At 30.7% G+C, this 15262-nt stretch overlaps 1 protein-coding gene across 3 annotated transcripts in view; it reads right to left on the reverse strand.

The window, feature by feature from the left end:
- Positions 1–15262, reverse strand: part of LOC117170095 (PDZ domain-containing protein 2-like) — a 209531-nt gene that overhangs the window by 51098 nt on the left and 143171 nt on the right. The window contains exon 1 of one of the 3 annotated variants that reach the window (XM_033356620.1): positions 1284–1407. The exons of the other annotated variants lie outside the window; for them this stretch is intronic. The gene's annotated coding sequence lies outside the window, so the exon portion shown is untranslated. Of the gene's footprint in view, positions 1–1283; positions 1408–15262 lie in introns of those variants that run through there. 3 annotated transcript variants of the gene reach the window in all.

The raw sequence follows: 15262 nt of genomic DNA on the forward strand, positions 1-15262 counted from the left end.
TAATATAAAAAACGATGTTTTATGTCGTAGAAAAAAATAATGCATTTATTCACTTCACATATAAAATTAAATACCTGGTTTTTCATTTATGAAAATACTTTTATTAAAGGACAAGTGATTTATTAATGATAAAAGTTTCTAAGAAGTTACATAATGTGTTTAATTTATAAAGCTTTGACAAATAATATTACAATCTAATCTTTTTAAATTTCACGTTTATAAAAATTCCCTTTTTTAGTTGCTTATACTGCAATATTAAACAAAGATATGCAAATTCATACGGAAGAAAAAATGTAGGCCTTTTCCTCAACTTTCGAATTAAGTATACTAAAATCCACTTTAATTATTTATTTAATAATGTAAATCAAATATTTATAAACAAATATAATTTTTTCAATTTGGACCTGTTTTTTATTTTAAAGAGTGGACTAAACGTTTTTCTTGATCTGGTAAAAATTTGGGAGTGGTTAATCAAATACTTCGATTGGGACTCGACTGCCTACGCGATAAGTAAAACACGACCATCCACTTGCAAAATTGTATATTTTTATGTTGTTAATTTAGCATATTAAAAATTTATTGCTATTCAAAAACTCATTGCTTCGAAATAATTTGAATACACACCCAAATTTTTACCAGATCAAGAAAAAAATTTTTTTTTTAATAATTAAAAACACAGGTCCAAATTGAAAAAAACCATTTGTTTAGAAATCTTTGATTTATGTTATGAAATAAATAATTTAAGTGGATTTTAGTATACTTTATTCGAAATTCGAGAAAAAAACATTTTTGTGGCAAATATTGTGTGAAATTCCCCAAATATATTATTACCATCAAATAATTAAATAAATCAACAATACTAAAAATATATTTAATTATTTCTTTAAGGAGTTAGTACATATTCAAGTTTTCAAAAAATCGATTTTTTGTTTAAATTTCTGTCATCATATACACTTAGAAATAAGGTAGAAACCTTCTTTTACCTCAGGGCGTATCGGAAGTGGCCGAAAAACGAATTGTTACTCCGCAAGGCCTCGAGCGGTCGAAACGCACAATTTTCCGTACTTTAAATTTTAAACGCGTTTTTCTCGAAACGCACTATTTTGGGGTGGTCACCACGATTCCAGCCGATCTACTAGATCGATTTCATTCAACTTTTTTTACAAATGTTTGTAAAAGACTTGGCTATCGTATGGCCGTCGGTCATGATTTTCCATAATTATTTAATAACAATTTTATACAGTAAATGTTGAAAAAACAAAGAAATTATTTTTTTAATTCACCAATATTGTGTTTCAGATCATCCGGATTTAAGATATCATGAAGACCGTTTTTTCACATGACTTCTTCAGATCGCCCATACCTCGGCTGGATGTTCATAAAAAATGACATTTTTATTTCGTTAGTCAAAATCAGGTCCTACAACATAATAAATAAATGCGAATGTCAAGTAAAAACAAATGAAAAAAAAACTTATTAAAGAAAAGGTCCTTGAAGATGTACTACCCACTGAACTTGTTCATGAAGTCCATAAATTTGAATAATAATTCAAACCAATCTTCATTTCATCTTCACATACTTATTAATATCCAGTGCATATTCATCATATTAATACAGTAAAATCCTTCAACAGCCGTCCCTTCTATAGCCCTTCCGAGAATTGACGGCGCACAGCATGCAAATGTAACAGGAGCTATGCGGGATCTGCGGTTGTCACACAGGCGAGCACTCATGCGTGGAAAAACAAAAGCGAAGCGCTCTATAATGAGTTAGTTCCCTCCTACTGCCAGACACAAAATGGGCGATGTAGAAGAGTTTCACTGTATTTTAAACTGAACTTATTTTTCAGGTGAGTGTAAGCCCTGTAATTACATGAGAAATAAGGAGATTTTTCACGAAAATACGAAAATATATTCACAGTATATCCTAGAGATATTTTTTACCTACACTAGGATAAAAATGTTCCAAATAATTGAACACTGCAGTTATCCGATGTTGGATAATATTTATCTGTAAACGGATAAAAATGATCTGACATCGGATAATTGTAGTCAATTGCTTACAGCGTTTTTATCAAACTTAAGATAAAAAAGATGCCTTTGATTTACTGTGTTCTTCTAAGTAACATTAATATGAATAATATATCAAATTTAATATAAAAGGATTCATATTCCTAACATCTCAAGTGAAAATATTTTATTTTCAGTAAGATAAATGAGTTGCTAACCAAACAGTTGAATTTTCGACCAAAAAGATTAATTTTATACTAAAAAAAGACCAATTTTTGACAAAATACATGTATTTTGAACCAAATATAACTAAATAACCAAATTATGGATCTTTAACTAGAATGGTTGAAATTTTAAACAAAAATAAGACGCATTTTCAAGAAAATAGTTAAATTTATAACCAAAATGATGAATTTTCAACTGAAATTATTTTCCTTGAACTAGAATAGTTGCATTTTAAGCAAAAAAGATTAATGTTTATGCAAAGCGGGTAATCATTAACTGGAATAGTTTGATTTTCAGCCAAAAAATCTGAAATAATGAAAGAACATTGTTAAATTATTTTACAATACAATTTAAAAAAAATTAAAGCACCCTCGCGAAAAAATTTCCTAATTAAAAAAAAATTCTGACATTTCCAATTAGCACTTGTCATTTTCGTTTTATTTATCAAGAGTGTTATACAAAAATCCAAAATTCTAATACTGAGTAAAACTACAGCGGGAAAAACTTCCAAGAGGGAATTTAAGCTTTTAGAAATGTCTGCATAATTTATTTGAATCATTTTTCGACAGAACTCGTCGTTTTTTATTTATTTATCGAAATTGCTATACAAAAAAATTCTAATATAATGCCAAAAGGTGCGAGATTCGTAAAAAGCCTAAAAGAAGTCTTTTATCTTTTCAAAATAGCTACAAATTGATATAAATTTCTATTTTTAATATGGAAAGGGTTTTTTGTTTCATACTTAAAAAATACTACGAAAAAATCAAAAACTGTTATTTTTAGCATAACAACATTAAAAAATGTCTGTCAAAAATCAAGCGCGAAACGCGAGTGTCACGATAAGAAGGTGTACCTCAAAGCCTACAGAACTTTGAGCAATTTTATCTTTAACTGCTAAACTAAATTACATACAAGGTTCGGAATATAAAGATGCATAGAAAAACTGGGATCTAAAACAAAATATTTTTGCTAAAGTTTCATTCAAGCATTTCGAGTGCAAAGAATAAATATCCGAGCGGAGACACACGCACAGTGGGCAAATTTTTATTTGAGAAACCTCAAATTTCCGTTCAATTAAAAAATAAAAAATTACTTGTTGTCTACTTCCGTTCGTTTTGTGAGTTGTAATATTAAATATATTTAAATCCAAAATCTAAGACATCTATAAATGATTACATTTTTTAAATGTAGATAATATATACTCGGAAATGTAGCAGAGAGTTTACTCATGCAGATCTTGGACGCAAAATGTTTATTTTTACTGATCCAAAAATAGCGTATCATAGACAAAAGCGAAAAAAAGGGAAATTCTACTAGATTCTGAAGCTGCAGTCATTTTAAAGTAGTTGCCATGCCAAAAGTCAGATATCTTAAAAAAGAAGTTTTTCTATGACTTTAAAAATCAAAATATTATAGCTGATGTCATTCCAAATAAAAAACATTATTTTTTTATAAAAAATGTTAAAATTTATGCACAAATAAACATAAATTTTATCATGCTCTTTGCAATTGAATTTTTCATAAAGATCGCTTCTTACCAATTTTTGAAAAATGATTGAAATAAGGGCCAGAAATATCGGTTAAACTTTTTATAACAAATTAATTAAATTAATATTAATTATTTTATTTTAAATAACGACGACTTATTTTTCCGAGGAAATATTCTCTACAAATCTAATGTTTTTAATTTTGAAAGTAAATTTTGCCATGGCTTCTCAGACTTTCTCTATGGCTTTAAATCGTTAGAACAATTTTTTTGTGAGAAGATTTTTTTTAAACAAATAATTATATTTTAAGGTTACTTAATTATTTTTAGAGTTGGAAGCAGTAGAGTTATATAGAACGTTTCCCCGGAAAAAATAAGGCGTCATTTATTTAAAAATTGGTAAGTTTCTTTGTGAATATTAATATTTTTCATAAAAAATAATTTTTTTTTTTATTTGACATAACATAAGTTATAATATTTTGATCCTTAAAATAATAGAAAAACTATTTTTTTCAGATATATAACTTTTGGCACAACTACCTTAAGACAATGAAATTAATAAAATACTAAAATTAATAGGACTTTCATTGCAAAAAAAAAAAAAAAACTTTTTTCCACAAATTCTCAAATAATCCATTTTACAATTGAATTTATTTTAAGAAATCATACAATTTAACATCTTATTATGAATATTGCTGAAATGATCATGAAGTTCCCAATTAAAAGGACTGAGATTTAAAAAAATCATTCCAAGTAAAATTTTCTCCATTGTAATATTGTTCCCTTCCAAATGTTAAATTATTAACATTTATAAAAAACGCACTATTAAAAAATTATTTTGTATACAAAATTGTCTTATTATTATAACAGGAAAAAAATCTTAAACTGATGTTACTTTGTGAATGGAGATGATTGGAATAATTCTCCTATTACTCACGAGCACCGGGAACGTCGAATAGAAAAAATAGCTATTTTGTTCGTCATATTTGTTTATTTATATAAATAACGTTTATTATGAACTGCAGGGCATCTGTGGGGTAGTAAACCAAGGGACAAGCGCGAAGTTTTTTAAAAACACAATCAGCTTCGCTCCCTGCTTCGGGAATCGACCCCGCGCCATCGTGACTGCCAAGGATGCAGTGCTGGAACATAAGACAATCACTATACCATCTGAGTCAAGATGACTTCCTAGCGAGAGAAATCAGTTTTTCAGCCTAATTACCTCAATGCCCCAAAAATATACAGGTTTCACGGCATTAGAAATCATTTTTAAGCAATTTTATATAATTTAAGCCAATATTTAAGTGATCAATTTTTGGGATTTTTTTAAGACGATTGCTGTTTGGAATTTTTCGAAAGAAATGAAAATATTCAAAATTCAATCTCAAGAAATTTCTATTAAGCCTCTTTTAGAAATTCAATTAAGGATAAATTATTAAAAACAATACTTGAGTCATAATTCTGATGAATCTTTTTAATGTAATTAGTGCTGACATTTTGACGGTGGATATGAAAATAGACATTTAGTCTAAAAAATTGTTTAATGGATCATTATTAGAAAGTCTTTCTAACATTATTTTAGAATCTTTTTATATGTGTGTTATTCTAAATAAATTTTAAAGATATTTACAATAATAATAATAATAATAATAATAATAATAATAATAATAAACCTACGACTATTTTCGTATTGAAAATTGACCAGAATTTTCAATGTTAGAATATTATTACTTATAATCATTAATTTTAGCTTTTAAAATCTGGAAACGTAATGTTAATATGAAATTTAGTTTCCTACGAAAGACCTCCTTAAAAATTCAGATATGCTTCAACTCGCTCAAGGATCACATTCGATCGGAATCCGCACGCGCGACTGATGTCTTTTGAATTTTTATCGATCCCTCCCGATACAATTCTCTTTTCTTCTCCACCTTTGTCTTCCGTTTTCTTTATTTCTTTATCAAAAATGAGCAACCGAATTCAGGCCTGCACGTTCCTTTTCATGGGGAAACTGTTAGCACGCGAGGATCCCTCATGGAAACAGGTAGCAATGTAGCATACGTGAATGTGGTTTCGCGAAGAAGCTATGGTGTCGGGCGACACTTGTCTCTCCGTGAAAAACTGGATGTCCCTTTTGTACAGTGGCGCGGATGTTAAGATCGTTCTTGTGAAGCAATTTTGTCACAAGAAAAGATAAATGCGTTCGGGAAGGGCGCCGTTGGTCCAACTCGGCTCCATCCATCAGCGAGTGGTCGTCTCGTCTTCTCTCGTTTCTGCCTTCTTGACCATCTAGACTCTAGAATCTTCTCGTCCCTCGTTTCTAATCCCATGTCTATGTCTGCCTCTTCAAGTTTCCACTTGCCTTGCTCACCTGACTCCTGTTTGAAGCCAAGCCTTAATTTCTGAAGAACGTCCAAACTTCCCTCTTCCCCCTACCCTGTGTTTCCATCGTTGTCCTGACGACAGGTTTGGACTTAGAGTTCCTAAATTCGACTGAAAAATCGTAAGTTGGCTTGACCTTGCACCTGCCAGGAAGCAGAAGGTGATCGATTATGGCTATCCTTCGTGTTACGTAAGTGAAGGATGAATAATGATATGGGTTTTATGTTGTACCTGCGAGTCAGTAGGAAACTGTTTATGCATAAAAGACAGTGGTATTTAGAAATAAGTCCCAGCAAGGAGTGATGGCTTTCAATTTATTACGGTTCTTACATTTCAAGCCGTGAAATAGTTCATTGATCTTGTGTCAAATCTTAATTTCCGTTTACACAGAACTTTACTGAGAATTAGAAACTTGATTAACTTTTTGCAGTAACTTTTAAATTTTGATTTTTTAATTCTCATAAAAGGAGAAAATTGTACAAGATTTTTGTTTCTAATCAGCAATGTTGGAGAAGGAATCTTCCTGCAATATTATATCAAAGTTCAAGGAGCCTCATAATTAATAGGTATCTTTCATGGTACATTAAATTAATTAGAGAATCTTCTATTATGATCCTCACAACGTTAGAAAAATAATACTCAATAAAGAATAAACTACGATCTCCATTAAAAGAGGACTTTTTAACTTTCAAACATTTCACGGAAGCTGCGCCTGGGTTCACCGAAATTAGGTAAATATATTAAATTATAAATTCGGCACCAAAAATTTTCTTTCCTTTTTTCCAGGAAAACTTATGAGGCTGCTAGGTTCACCGTAATTCGGTGAGCGTATAGGCTAAAATTTTTGGTGTGCTTAGACACTTCAAACTACAAACATACTTCTAAAATTGGCATCTATAACTAATCAAGATCTGTTCATTAATAACAATATATCTTTGAATTTTAATATAGCAAAATGAATAATCACTATTCTCGTAAGGATAAAATTAAAAGATTATGATCATGAAGCCCAGAATAGAGCTTTTTTACTTCCCATCTGTAGGTTCCTCTTCACTGCGGCACAGGTTTGCACAGGACACATAAATCACAATAAATGCCGCTTGCGTGAATTAAAATGAAAATTCACTGGTCGTGAGCTTTTGAATATTCTAGACTAACTCATTAGACAAGCCGTCCTTTTAATTACAACATTGATCCCTGCGATACATTTTGCGGCACTTCCTTCACTATACCACTGACAATAATAGCGTTAATTTAAAGCTACTAATTTCATCAAAATCAGACAATAATCTCATGCAAACTAAAAATATATTTTCTTAAACATTTCAGAATCAGAATTTCGTACTCTTTTTAAGTTCTTATGGCTCAATGAGGCTTAAATTTTCTGAGTATTGTTGAACAAAGTGTTCAGGAACCCCGAAAATATTTATTCCACGCTCACCGCACTTTCCTAATTCCCTGGGCCCACAGAAAATATTTGTGACTAAATTTTTCAAATTAATATTTTCACTAAATTCCCTTGAACCTAAACGCGTCTTAAGTATTTAGAATCAATTAAAATTGAAAGATTTATAATTTTTAAATATCATCTAAAAAATGGTTCATCCACAAAACTTTCTAATTTGATAAACGGGTGGCGTTATTAGTATTTCCGCAATATAGCTTTTTTAATTAAATTTGTTAAGCAATGCCAAAAATTCTTTACAAATCCTTTGTACATTTTTACACTAGGAGTTTTCCAAATAATTCATGACAACATTATTTTTTGGAAAGCTTCACAAATTGTAATTTTTCACTTTTGAGCCTTCTATTTGTCTAGTAACATGTTTCTGGTGTTTCAATGATATATTTTATGTTATAATAAGTGTCTAAATACAATTTAAACAAACGAAATTCTTCATGGCACTCGAATGGTTATCACAGGGGAGGCTTTTGGTAATATTTTTTTCGAAAAGTATTACCTTTCTCCAACTTTTTTTTATCGATCTACAGAGCTACACCACTTCTCAAACGAACTCACTCATGTTTCTGTTTTATAAACAATTCGAATTTTGAGGACATTTCTTGGCACTACTGAATTTCTTTTTCTTGGCACTTACTTAATTCTGCGATGCACCCTTCAATTGTCAGATTCTCATAATCCAACCAATTGGTCGAAATTTCGAACAAAAAAGATTTAACTGCAACCGGAAACAGTTGCATTCTCACCTAAACAGTTGTTCTTTCAAACAAAAAAGATTTGCGATGTTTCATTCCCAAAAAATGAGTTTTCAACTAAAAAGTTAATTTTCAAGCGTACAGCTAAATTTTCAACCAAATAGTTTAATTTTGAACCAAAAAAGACGCATTTTCTGAAAAAGCATGCTTTTTTAACAAAATAGTAGAGTTTTTTTAGCTAAAAAGTTTCATTTTTCAAAAAACTAATGTCCAAACAAGAATCATTAATTTTTAATTAAACAGCTTAATTTAAAAAATAAAAGATTGTTTTTAAACAAATTGTTGCATTTAGAAAAAATATTTGCATTTTCGAGAAAGAAGAGACGAATTTGAAACGAAAAAGTTAAAATGGAAAAAAGCGGAAGTTTCTTGAAAATACGGAAAAAGAGGAATTCTTTCAAAAAGGTAAAAGAGGGTATTAGATAAAAGAGTGTGAAGGCTTATACTGAATAGCATTTTCATAAAATTGATTACTGTAATTTTCATATATAGATTAATTATTTTTATTAGATAGAATCTCAAATTAGATGGACTAAAGTGACTAAGCTGACTAAACTGGCCTTTTCCTTTAAAAAAATGACTGTAATAAATTTTTCTTTAAAAAATGACTAAAAAGCGATTGAAGTAACTGCGTAGCAGTCCTGCTTATTGAGCAACTTTGATTTCTACACGTTGATAGTCAAGTTTGTGCTTTATGAATTATGTTTCACCTCTTTGTGCGATGATCCACGACTTTTACAAGGTATCAAAAGCGTGAGGGAATGTGACACGGGACACATTATATTCACAATGTCATTATAATTCTTCGTTCGTGCGAAGGACTAACTGTAAAGAAGCCCTTAAATAACCTCGTCGACTTTATCAGTCTCATCAGGGACACCCTTGCCTCCTGTGTCACTGCAATCCTGTCACACAATAATAGTAAAGGACTCCGAGAAAAAGGTGTTACGAAACTTAAAGAAACCGCATTTATGTAAAAAAAACTACTTATGCATTCATATAGTTGATTCGTGAAGAAAAGTGGAAGTGATCATGTTTTCAAAGTGGCCGCCTTTGCCTTCGAATTGGATGATTATCGGAGTTCTGAATAATTCTCCTTTTATTTAAGAGTGAGAAAAAAAGGGTCGTTGTTTCTAGAAATTATGACTGGTTCTTATTTGGAAGTGTGAAATTGAAGAGATTAGATTAGAAATTGGATGGTTTGATAGCCGTGTTTTATGAATTCAATACACTACTAGAAAAATCTGACTGAATTTTAATGCACAAGTATTGAAATTATTTTCCACTCGAATCTATTAAATTTCATGCACAGGATTTCACAGTATGCATACAAATTCAAATACTATAATTTCAAAGATACCCGATTTAGCTTCCACCCAAATAATTAAATTCAGTTTGAAAAATGGTAAAATTAAACTTTGATTGCACTTTATCAAGTTTTTTAACGTGTATGCGAATTATTTATCCTAAAACCTTGTCAGAATCTTAAAATTAAATACACGTGAAGTCACAGGTTTTTTCCAGATATTAAATAATAGGTATATCTTTGGTAAAAATTGTTTACTTCGATGACTTTTCCGAATTTTGGTGTGTATAGTTTGAAACCTGTTGGGAAATCTTCTTTCTAGTCCAAAAGTAAAACATCATTCGAAAGAGACACAAGAAATTTCATATTTTCGAGCAAAATATCCAAAAAATGAAATATCTGTGAAAGGCACATTCATGACTAATTCTATATTATCGTTATGTTAGAATCGCGTAAAGTAACGTATTTGCAGGCGCCTATTACGAATATAACCTAGAAAATGCTCGCAAATGACATTTTCAAGGTGAATTCGAAAAAATAGTTGTCAAATTGTCTTTAGTAGATTTAGTAGAAAAAAATGTTTATCTGATGGAAAGCAGCTGGTATTTATTAGGCCATGAAGAAATGTTCTTTTTAAATATATTTAGACCAAATTACTATGGGGAATACTATCCTAGTCCTGTTAATCCTCAAGGAATAATTTGTGTTCATTCATCTGATTACAAGAAATAAGCTATTTTTTATATTTGCATACTAATATAGGCTACCATAAATTTTTTTTAAGTTGAATGTGAAATCTTTCTGACAAAAGTCCTGAAAATCGGCATTACACAAAATTAAAATTGAGTTAACACATAAAACTTTCCAGATTTAAATTAGTGACATTTAACTATTCATCAGTGCACAGAAAAAAGCTTAGCTGATTTGAGTCGGATATTGAACCAAACTTGAGACGCAACATTTTGTAGACAAAAGTGACTTAACTAGAGTTTTTAAACCAAAAGAAAATTACATGAAGTTGCCCCAAAAACGGTTAAAGTAAAACCTGAACCTGATTTGATTCATCGGCCCATTTCTGACTGGTTCATATATAGCGGCAACGTATGTTATTACCATTGTGTGCAATTAACATTCAGTTCTAAAAAATTAGAAGATTTTTCCCTTGAAGGGTCTACATTCTGCAGAGTTCGAATAATATAAAAATAATGAACGAAGTTTAAAACCAGTACAATGATAACATTTGCTTTCAACTTGTTTTGAACAAGTGATGTGCAAAGGGATTACATCAAATGAAAAGATGATCTAAGATTAAAGAGTTTGGAATGATGGTAGTCGGGTTTACAGCACAGCTGCGCGACTGGGATGACTTATAATACAAGTCACATGCTTCGCGTTAATCGGTCTTTACAGCGGGAGTTTACAACGCCAGTTTAATCGGATAGATTTACAGTTTATAGCTCCATGACACTTGGAGACCTTTAATTCGTTTACGATAGCTCCCCATTGACTACTATATTTCAAGACTGTCCTTCGTATCTCTCCTTGACTTCACATTTCAATTAAAATGATCCCATTTCTCTGTAGATTTGAAAACTCTGTTTTTAAATTTTTTCGCTCTATACGACCGTGTATAAATTATGTAAAGGCCTTTGGATGGTAGTGGTGATGTTTGTGTGGGGGTGGGGGGCATGAATTATCTATATTGTATTACTTTGGGTAAGGGGGGGGGGGCTTTTTTATCACGCTTTGGCGCGAGAACTAAGATCTTGGAACCCTTGCTCTTAAAGCATTGGTTTCAAAGTTTCTGACATTAGGCTACGCCCCTTTGTTCTCAGGTCTCGAATTCTATGGTTTTAGAACACAGAATCGGTTAATTTAAATCACGTGATAATTGTAGCTCTAAACTCACGCGCTTCCGTAAATTAATCTCTTGAAATTTCTTTTCATGTAGTAACATTAGTATTAATATTAAAAGTAACCGAATCCATTTCGAATCAGACAGGTCTACACTCGAAGACGCAGAATATCTCGGGGACGAAATATGTAATTTTTTAGTAGGAATTAGAACATAGATATTTTTTTGATCCACGAAAAAAAAATTTTGTGAGAAGTTATGCGTTTTGGAACATTGTACTATGTTTTTCAAAAAACTCCAATTTTTTCTGTAAGCCTCTATTTCTTGAACCTTATGGATATATTTCTCGCTTCCTTATTGGTTCTTATAACATTGATCAACTTTTTTAAAATCTAAAATAACAAAATGGCTGCGATTTTCCTGAAAATATTAAAAATAGATTCTCTCCAAAAAACCCACACTTATATTTTCATCAATTTTTTTTATTGAATTTGCACTTTCATAAGGACATTTTTTTAAGTTTTATGTGGACTAAATAACTTTATGGTCAGAAGAATCTTTTTTCATAAGATCGATTTTTCTCGTTTGTCTGGTCAACAACGACAGATACGGAAAAATGTCAAGAAAATAGATTGCAAACTGAAAAAAGTTATATCAAAAATATTTCTTGGTCTTTTGTGATATCTTGTATCCTTTACGAGAATAATTTTCAATTATATTCATAGGATTTTAGGTGACGGACAATTTTTGAATTTTTCTCCCAAATGAATCAAGATATCGCAAAGGACCACGAAGAAATATATTTTATAGAACTTTTTTCATACATGCAAACAATTATCTTGAAATTTTTGGTAATTTGTCGTTGTTGTCGAGAAAAACGAGAAGAATCGATGTTATGAAACAGGATTCTTCTGGCCACAACATTATTTAACCACATAAAACTCACAGAATTTCGTCCTTATAGAAAGTACATATTCAACAGGAAATTGATAAAAAATATCAGTGTGGGTTTTTTGAGAAAATCTACTTTTAATATTTTTAGAAAAATGCCGATAAATATCTCAATTAGGTGAAAATCGATAGAAGTTTAAAGAAAAAAGTTGAGTTTTTTCGAAAAAAAGCTCAACATTTAAATACGCATAACTTCGTACATTTTTTTTCGTAAATCGAAAAAATACGTATGGCCTAATTTATTAAAGATTAAAGGAATCTGTGTTTACGCCGTTTTTAAATTTTCAGTCCTCGGTATTTTGGTGATGTGTTCACCGCGGGACCGAAAGCGAGGCGGCGCTCAGCCATGCGTGATCAACAGCATTTAAGATCAAGTCCACTGCAAGAGATTCCCAAAACCATACTTAAATCCAGGTTCCGGTGTATTTCACTGTTGAGAGATTCTGCGATTTCAATCGTAGAATATGCATATTTGTAACGTATTCGGTCGTATGCTCATTATGAATTAACAAAATAATAAATGAATACGTAAATGACAGGGTATCCACATCCCCCAATACACTCATGTGAGATACCGCATAACCTCAGCCCCCTCCCCTGCCCAGAAATATGACTAAGATATTTTAAAGTTCGGAAACAAATGTAAAATTTTATCATTTTTTCAGAGCCTAATATGTTCTGTAGTCCGAATTAAAAAATGTATATTAGTCCGAAATCTAACAGTGTGATAATTTTAATTTCTACGAAAAATCTGCAGTTTCCGAACATATTTTAAAAGTATTACGAATAAACTGGACTGTTTATTCAAAACATCACTATTAAAAATGTTTGCAATTTTAATATAAATTTACTATACATTTGTATAGTAAATCTAAGAACTCGGCCTATGAATAGTTATTAAGAGGCTGCGTGGTAAATTTAATATACATGTATATTGATCAATTCATAGAAGAGCCAAGTAATTTCACTTTACACAAATTAAAAATAATTTTTGCAGTAATGTTTAATTCTAAATAATTAAGCATTATTTTTGTATCTACTTGAACATAAGTTATACTAGGTTTCAAGTGAATACGTTCAATTAAATGCATAATCAAGACATCTAACCTAAAAGCAGCAGCACTCACGTAAAAATTCTGACATCGGCAGTGAATTTTGATGAAAACCCCACCCCTACGTCGCACTTTGATTATAAATAAGAATTTAATCGATGAATTGTAGGTTATTAGTTTAATTTTAAATATTTGACAAGATTTGAATACATCAAGGAACTGTCAACTTTTATGCACTCTATTTTACTATACGCGTATATTATTTTACAATATAATGATACATTAAATTTAATACACGTACATGCATATTGCTTCCATTACATTTATAGTAAAATCGCTATAGAAATTTCTAACAGTGATTATAATAGTTGAAATTATTAGAAGATTCAACTTTTTTGATCAAACTTTTTTATTTAATTCAAAATTGAATTATTATGTCGAAAATGCAAAAATTATGTTAAAAATCATCCCTCTTGGTTGAAAATTCAACACTTTTGAGAAAAATTCATGTTTTTGGTTTAAAAATTCAACAATTTGTTTAAAGATTTTTTTGTTGACTAAATTTTGTAATAGAATGTATCTACATGTACGAATAGCCGGCTATTTGTACCAAATGTTCGGTACAAATAGCCCCTTTTCCAGCTGCGTTTAGTCGCACCACAAAAAATCCAGTTATTTGTATAGAAATTTCGGTATAATATAAATATTTGGTTCAAGTTAGACTACTTAGGTAAAGATTCATATTTTTAGTTGAACATTCATAATTTTAGTTAAACGAGCAGGAACCCGATCTCTCCCGACTTCACGAATGACGACCTAGCTGCTCCTCAAATGTATTCAGGTTTTGAAATCCCGAGTTTCCTTAGAACCATTCGGCTTATTGCGAAGAGGAAAATATCATTGAACCGCTGGCGACCAAAAGGGGACACGGCCGGATTCAGCCTGAGAAGTATTGTCCTGAGTGTCAATTTTAAAAATCTTTCTAATTTCAATTTTAAAGACTGATACTTGTAGAGAATTTCAAGGCGCATCTTTTTTTCCTCTTGCAAAAATGTATATGTTTTGTAGTTTTTGAGATAATTGGTAAAAAGTGGATTTTTTGAAAACGAAAAATTCCAATCTTTTTTCACTTCATCTCGCGCTAATTTAGCCAATTTTCATCATTTCCCGATTTTCTCAATAAAAAGTACGTGTTCAAGTCTTCTGACACTATCTAAGAAAGAAAAACGAGAATATTGTAATAAACAAAAAAGTTATTAATTTTTTTTTGAGGCAATGCAAAAATCATGAATTTTAACCTTCAAGCGCCTCGTTTGGCGAACAAATTTTAAGCTACGGGAAGCTTTCAGTGAGAAACTTGTTCATTAAGGGTCAAAGAAGTTTCCTGGAAAGTTTTAGATCAATTGGATTAATAGTTCAAAAATTATGAATGTTTTACAATCCAAGCGGTAATCTGGACGCTGCCTAAAAACGTGCCTCGCTGGCTACGTACGCGCTGCAGCGAACGACGTGAAGGTCAAGTCAATCTTACCAAAAAAAATGCACAACAGTAACTTTTTTTGTCATCTTCTATGAAATTCTACAAATAAAGCATAGAATCAGCGAAGTGATTGTTTCTTATAATAGCTGGAAAAGCATTTTTTTGAGATTATTGAGATTTTTGAGATATTTTTGAGTATATTAATTCAAAAGAAAAAGATATTAAAATGAAACAAGGTAGAAAAAGAACTAGAAATGAAGATTCGTGGATTAAAAATAAGAAAAAATGTTCCAGAAATC

This window comes from Belonocnema kinseyi, chromosome 3 (assembly GCF_010883055.1).
Source record: "Belonocnema kinseyi isolate 2016_QV_RU_SX_M_011 chromosome 3, B_treatae_v1, whole genome shotgun sequence".
Classification (NCBI taxonomy): Eukaryota; Metazoa; Arthropoda; class Insecta; order Hymenoptera; family Cynipidae; genus Belonocnema; species Belonocnema kinseyi.